Source organism: Hypomesus nipponensis, chromosome 24 (assembly GCF_054491055.1).
Source record: "Hypomesus nipponensis isolate SF chromosome 24, ASM5449105v1, whole genome shotgun sequence".
In the NCBI taxonomy this organism is placed as follows: domain Eukaryota; kingdom Metazoa; phylum Chordata; class Actinopteri; order Osmeriformes; family Osmeridae; genus Hypomesus; species Hypomesus nipponensis.
In genome coordinates, this window is record NC_140384.1 from 1,130,001 (window position 1) to 1,135,000 (window position 5,000).

Here is a 5,000-nt window from a genome sequence, read left to right on the forward strand (position 1 = left end):
GGCTGGAAGCTGTTTTCATTTTGACACGAGAGAGAGAGAGAGAGAGAGAGAGAGAGACTACCTTGCATTGTCAATTGCTAAATCTGTATATGGATAAGTAGCCTATGGTTGTCAACTTATTTCGTACGGCCATACCAGCCTGGCAACGCCCAATCTCGTCTGATCTCGGAAGCTAAGCAGGGTCGGGCCTGGTTAGTACTTGGATGGGAGACCGCCTGGGAATACCAGGTGCTGTATGCTCTTTTGCTCATTCACTTAGAAACTGAAATCTTGCAATATGCACAAGTAGTCCTTCATGAAAGGGGCTGGAAGCTGTTTTCATTTTGACACGAGAGAGAGAGAGAGAGACCACCTTGCATTGTCAATTGCTAAATCTGTATATGGATAAGTAGCCTATGGTTGTCAACTTATTTCGTACGGCCATACCAGCCTGGCAACGCCCGATCTCGTCTGATCTCGGAAGCTAAGCAGGGTCGGGCCTGGTTAGTACTTGGATGGGAGACCGCCTGGGAATACCAGGTGCTGTATGCTCTTTTGCTCATTCACTTAGAAACTGAAATCTTGCAATATGCATAAGTAGTCCTTCATGAAAGGGGCTGGAAGCTGTTTTCATTTTGACACGAGAGAGAGAGAGAGAGAGACTACCTTGCATTGTCAATTGCTAAATCTGTATATGGATAAGAAGCCTATGGTTGTCAACTTATTTCGTACGGCCATACCAGCCTGGCAACGCCCGATCTCGTCTGATCTCGGAAGCTAAGCAGGGTCGGGCCTGGTTAGTACTTGGATGGGAGACCGCCTGGGAATACCAGGTGCTGTATGCTCTTTTGCTCATTCACTTAGAAACTGACATCTTGCAATATGCACAAGTAGTCCTTCATGAAAGGGGCTGGAAGCTGTTTTCATTTTGACACGAGAGAGAGAGAGAGAGAGACCACCTTGCATTGTCAATTGCTAAATCTGTATATGGATAAGTAGCCTATGGTTGTCAACTTATTTCGTACGGCCATACCAGCCTGGCAACGCCCGATCTCGTCTGATCTCGGAAGCTAAGCAGGGTCGGGCCTGGTTAGTACTTGGATGGGAGACCGCCTGGGAATACCAGGTGCTGTATGCTCTTTTGCTCATTCACTTAGAAACTGACATCTTGCAATATGCACAAGTAGTCCTTCATGAAAGGGGCTGGAAGCTGTTTTCATTTTGACACGAGAGAGAGAGAGAGAGAGAGAGAGAGAGACCACCTTGCATTGTCAATTGCTAAATCTGTATATGGATAAGTAGCCTATGGTTGTCAACTTATTTCGTACGGCCATACCAGCCTGGCAACGCCCGATCACGTCTGATCTCGTAAGCTAAGCAGGGTCGGGCCTGGTTAGTACTTGGATGGGAGACCGCCTGGGAATACCAGGTGCTGTATGCTCTTTTGCTCATTCACTTAGAAACTGACATCTTGCAATATGCACAAGTAGTCCTTCATAAAAGGGGCTGGAAGCTGTTTTCATTTTGACACGAGAGAGAGAGAGAGAGAGAGAGACTACCTTGCATTGTCAATTGCTAAATCTGTATATGGATAAGTAGCCTATGGTTGTCAACTTATTTCGTACGGCCATACCAGCCTGGCAACGCCCGATCTCGTCTGATCTCGGAAGCTAAGCAGGGTCGGGCCTGGTTAGTACTTGGATGGGAGACCGCCTGGGAATACCAGGTGCTGTATGCTCTTTTGCTCATTCACTTAGAAACTGACATCTTGCAATATGCACAAGTAGTCCTTCATGAAAGGGGCTGGAAGCTGTTTTCATTTTGACACGAGAGAGAGAGAGAGAGAGACTACCTTGCATTGTCAATTGCTAAATCTGTATATGGATAAGTAGCCTATGGTTGTCAACTTATTTAGTACGGCCATACCAGCCTGGCAACGCCCGATCTCGTCTGATCTCGGAAGCTAAGCAGGGTCGGGCCTGGTTAGTACTTGGATGGGAGACCGCCTGGGAATACCAGGTGCTGTATGCTCTTTTGCTCATTCACTTAGAAACTGACATCTTGCAATATGCACAAGTAGTCCTTCATGAAAGGGGCTGGAAGCTGTTTTCATTTTGACACGAGAGAGAGAGAGAGAGAGAGAGACTACCTTGCATTGTCAATTGCTAAATCTGTATATGGATAAGTAGCCTATGGTTGTCAACTTATTTCGTACGGCCATACCAGCCTGGCAACGCCCGATCTCGTCTGATCTCGGAAGCTAAGCAGGGTCGGGCCTGGTTAGTACTTGGATGGGAGACCGCCTGGGAATACCAGGTGCTGTATGCTCTTTTGCTCATTCACTTAGAAACTGACATCTTGCAATATGCACAAGTAGTCCTTCATGAAAGGGGCTGGAAACTGTTTTCATTTTGACACGAGAGAGAGAGAGAGAGACCACCTTGCATTGTCAATTGCTAAATCTGTATATGGATAAGTAGCCTATGGTTGTCAACTTATTTCGTACGGCCATACCAGCCTGGCAACGCCCGATCTCGTCTGATCTCGGAAGCTAAGCAGGGTCGGGCCTGGTTAGTACTTGGATGGGAGACCGCCTGGGAATACCAGGTGCTGTATGCTCTTTTGCTCATTCACTTAGAAACTGACATCTTGCAATATGCACAAGTAGTCCTTCATGAAAGGGGCTGGAAGCTGTTTTCATTTTGACACGAGAGAGAGAGAGAGAGAGAGACTACCTTGCATTGTCAATTGCTAAATCTGTATATGGATAAGTAGCCTATGGTTGTCAACTTATTTAGTACGGCCATACCAGCCTGGCAACGCCCGATCTCGTCTGATCTCGGAAGCTAAGCAGGGTCGGGCCTGGTTAGTACTTGGATGGGAGACCGCCTGGGAATACCAGGTGCTGTATGCTCTTTTGCTCATTCACTTAGAAACTGACATCTTGCAATATGCACAAGTAGTCCTTCATGAAAGGGGCTGGAAGCTGTTTTCATTTTGACACGAGAGAGAGAGAGAGAGAGAGAGACTACCTTGCATTGTCAATTGCAAAATCTGTATATGGATAAGTAGCCTATGGTTGTCAACTTATTTCGTACGGCCATACCAGCCTGGCAACGCCCAATCTCGTCTGATCTCGGAAGCTAAGCAGGGTCGGGCCTGGTTAGTACTTGGATGGGAGACCGCCTGGGAATACCAGGTGCTGTATGCTCTTTTGCTCATTCACTTAGAAACTGAAATCTTGCAATATGCACAAGTAGTCCTTCATGAAAGGGGCTGGAAGCTGTTTTCATTTTGACACGAGAGAGAGAGAGAGACCACCTTGCATTGTCAATTGCTAAATCTGTATATGGATAAGTAGCCTATGGTTGTCAACTTATTTCGTACGGCCATACCAGCCTGGCAACGCCCGATCTCGTCTGATCTCGGAAGCTAAGCAGGGTCGGGCCTGGTTAGTACTTGGATGGGAGACCGCCTGGGAATACCAGGTGCTGTATGCTCTTTTGCTCATTCACTTAGAAACTGACATCTTGCAATATGCACAAGTAGTCCTTCATGAAAGGGGCTGGAAGCTGTTTTCATTTTGACACGAGAGAGAGAGAGAGAGAGAGAGAGAGACTACCTTGCATTGTCAATTGCTAAATCTGTATATGGATAAGTAGCCTATGGTTGTCAACTTATTTCGTACGGCCATACCAGCCTGGCAACGCCCGATCTCGTCTGATCTCGGAAGCTAAGCAGGGTCGGGCCTGGTTGGTACTTGGATGGGAGACCGCCTGGGAATACCAGGTGCTGTATGCTCTTTTGCTCATTCACTTAGAAACTGACATCTTGCAATATGCACAAGTAGTCCTTCATGAAAGGGGCTGGAAGCTGTTTTCATTTTGACACGAGAGAGAGAGAGAGAGAGACCACCTTGCATTGTCAATTGCTAAATCTGTATATGGATAAGTAGCCTATGGTTGTCAACTTATTTCGTACGGCCATACCAGCCTGGCAACGCCCGATCACGTCTGATCTCGGAAGCTAAGCAGGGTCGGGCCTGGTTAGTACTTGGATGGGAGACCGCCTGGGAATACCAGGTGCTGTATGCTCTTTTGCTCATTCACTTAGAAACTGACATCTTGCAATATGCACAAGTAGTCCTTCATGAAAGGGGCTGGAAGCTGTTTTCATTTTGACACGAGAGAGAGAGAGAGAGAGACTACCTTGCATTGTCAATTGCTAAATCTGTATATGGATAAGTAGCCTATGGTTGTCAACTTATTTCGTACGGCCATACCAGCCTGGCAACGCCCGATCTCGGCTGATCTCGGAAGCTAAGCAGGGTCGGGCCTGGTTAGTACTTGGATGGGAGACCGCCTGGGAATACCAGGTGCTGTATGCTCTTTTGCTCATTCACTTAGAAACTGACATCTTGCAATATGCACAAGTAGTCCTTCATGAAAGGGGCTGGAAACTGTTTTCATTTTGACACGAGAGAGAGAGAGAGAGAGAGAGAGAGAGACCACCTTGCATTGTCAAATGCCAAATCTGTATATGGATAAGTAGCCTATGGTTGTCAACTTATTTCGTACGGCCATACCAGCCTGGCAACGCCCGATCACGTCTGATCTCGGAAGCTAAGCAGGGTCGGGCCTGGTTAGTACTTGGATGGGAGACCGCCTGGGAATACCAGGTGCTGTATGCTCTTTTGCTCATTCACTTAGAAACTGACATCTTGCAATATGCACAAGTAGTCCTTCATGAAAGGGGCTGGAAGCTGTTTTCATTTTGACACGAGAGAGAGAGAGAGACCACCTTGCATTGTCAATTGCTAAATCTGTATATGGATAAGTAGCCTATGGTTGTCAACTTATTTCGTACGGCCATACCAGCCTGGCAACGCCCGATCTCGTCTGATCTCGGAAGCTAAGCAGGGTCGGGCCTGGTTAGTACTTGGATGGGAGACCGCCTGGGAATACCAGGTGCTGTATGCTCTTTTGCTCATTCACTTAGAAACTGACATCTTGCAATATGCA

General features: G+C 47.1%; 14 non-coding genes and 3 pseudogenes across 14 annotated transcripts; all 17 read left to right on the forward strand.

The window, feature by feature from the left end:
- The first annotated feature begins 121 nt into the window (after positions 1 to 121).
- Positions 122 to 240, forward strand: LOC146230862 (5S ribosomal RNA; annotated as a pseudogene).
- A 172-nt stretch (positions 241 to 412) lies between these two features.
- On the forward strand, positions 413 to 531 carry LOC146230863 (5S ribosomal RNA). The gene has a single exon (XR_014743821.1). It is a non-coding gene; the product is annotated as a 5S ribosomal RNA (ribosomal RNA).
- Positions 532 to 705: 174 nt separating this feature from the next.
- LOC146230864 (5S ribosomal RNA) lies at positions 706 to 824 on the forward strand. The gene has a single exon (XR_014743822.1). It is a non-coding gene; the product is annotated as a 5S ribosomal RNA (ribosomal RNA).
- A 174-nt stretch (positions 825 to 998) lies between these two features.
- Positions 999 to 1,117, forward strand: LOC146230865 (5S ribosomal RNA). The gene has a single exon (XR_014743823.1). It is a non-coding gene; the product is annotated as a 5S ribosomal RNA (ribosomal RNA).
- Positions 1,118 to 1,301: 184 nt separating this feature from the next.
- On the forward strand, positions 1,302 to 1,420 carry LOC146230866 (5S ribosomal RNA; annotated as a pseudogene).
- Positions 1,421 to 1,598: 178 nt separating this feature from the next.
- LOC146230867 (5S ribosomal RNA) lies at positions 1,599 to 1,717 on the forward strand. Its single transcript, XR_014743824.1, has one exon. It is a non-coding gene; the product is annotated as a 5S ribosomal RNA (ribosomal RNA).
- Positions 1,718 to 1,891: 174 nt separating this feature from the next.
- Positions 1,892 to 2,010, forward strand: LOC146230868 (5S ribosomal RNA). The gene has a single exon (XR_014745948.1). It is a non-coding gene; the product is annotated as a 5S ribosomal RNA (ribosomal RNA).
- A 178-nt stretch (positions 2,011 to 2,188) lies between these two features.
- Positions 2,189 to 2,307, forward strand: LOC146230869 (5S ribosomal RNA). Its single transcript, XR_014743825.1, has one exon. It is a non-coding gene; the product is annotated as a 5S ribosomal RNA (ribosomal RNA).
- Positions 2,308 to 2,479: 172 nt separating this feature from the next.
- On the forward strand, positions 2,480 to 2,598 carry LOC146230870 (5S ribosomal RNA). The gene has a single exon (XR_014743826.1). It is a non-coding gene; the product is annotated as a 5S ribosomal RNA (ribosomal RNA).
- Positions 2,599 to 2,774: 176 nt separating this feature from the next.
- Positions 2,775 to 2,893, forward strand: LOC146230871 (5S ribosomal RNA). Its single transcript, XR_014745949.1, has one exon. It is a non-coding gene; the product is annotated as a 5S ribosomal RNA (ribosomal RNA).
- Positions 2,894 to 3,071: 178 nt separating this feature from the next.
- Positions 3,072 to 3,190, forward strand: LOC146230872 (5S ribosomal RNA; annotated as a pseudogene).
- Positions 3,191 to 3,360: 170 nt separating this feature from the next.
- On the forward strand, positions 3,361 to 3,479 carry LOC146230873 (5S ribosomal RNA). Its single transcript, XR_014743827.1, has one exon. It is a non-coding gene; the product is annotated as a 5S ribosomal RNA (ribosomal RNA).
- Positions 3,480 to 3,661: 182 nt separating this feature from the next.
- LOC146230874 (5S ribosomal RNA) lies at positions 3,662 to 3,780 on the forward strand. Its single transcript, XR_014745801.1, has one exon. It is a non-coding gene; the product is annotated as a 5S ribosomal RNA (ribosomal RNA).
- A 174-nt stretch (positions 3,781 to 3,954) lies between these two features.
- LOC146230875 (5S ribosomal RNA) lies at positions 3,955 to 4,073 on the forward strand. Its single transcript, XR_014745020.1, has one exon. It is a non-coding gene; the product is annotated as a 5S ribosomal RNA (ribosomal RNA).
- A 174-nt stretch (positions 4,074 to 4,247) lies between these two features.
- LOC146230876 (5S ribosomal RNA) lies at positions 4,248 to 4,366 on the forward strand. The gene has a single exon (XR_014746328.1). It is a non-coding gene; the product is annotated as a 5S ribosomal RNA (ribosomal RNA).
- Positions 4,367 to 4,550: 184 nt separating this feature from the next.
- Positions 4,551 to 4,669, forward strand: LOC146230877 (5S ribosomal RNA). The gene has a single exon (XR_014745022.1). It is a non-coding gene; the product is annotated as a 5S ribosomal RNA (ribosomal RNA).
- Positions 4,670 to 4,839: 170 nt separating this feature from the next.
- LOC146230878 (5S ribosomal RNA) lies at positions 4,840 to 4,958 on the forward strand. Its single transcript, XR_014743828.1, has one exon. It is a non-coding gene; the product is annotated as a 5S ribosomal RNA (ribosomal RNA).
- The last annotated feature ends 42 nt before the right edge of the window (positions 4,959 to 5,000 follow it).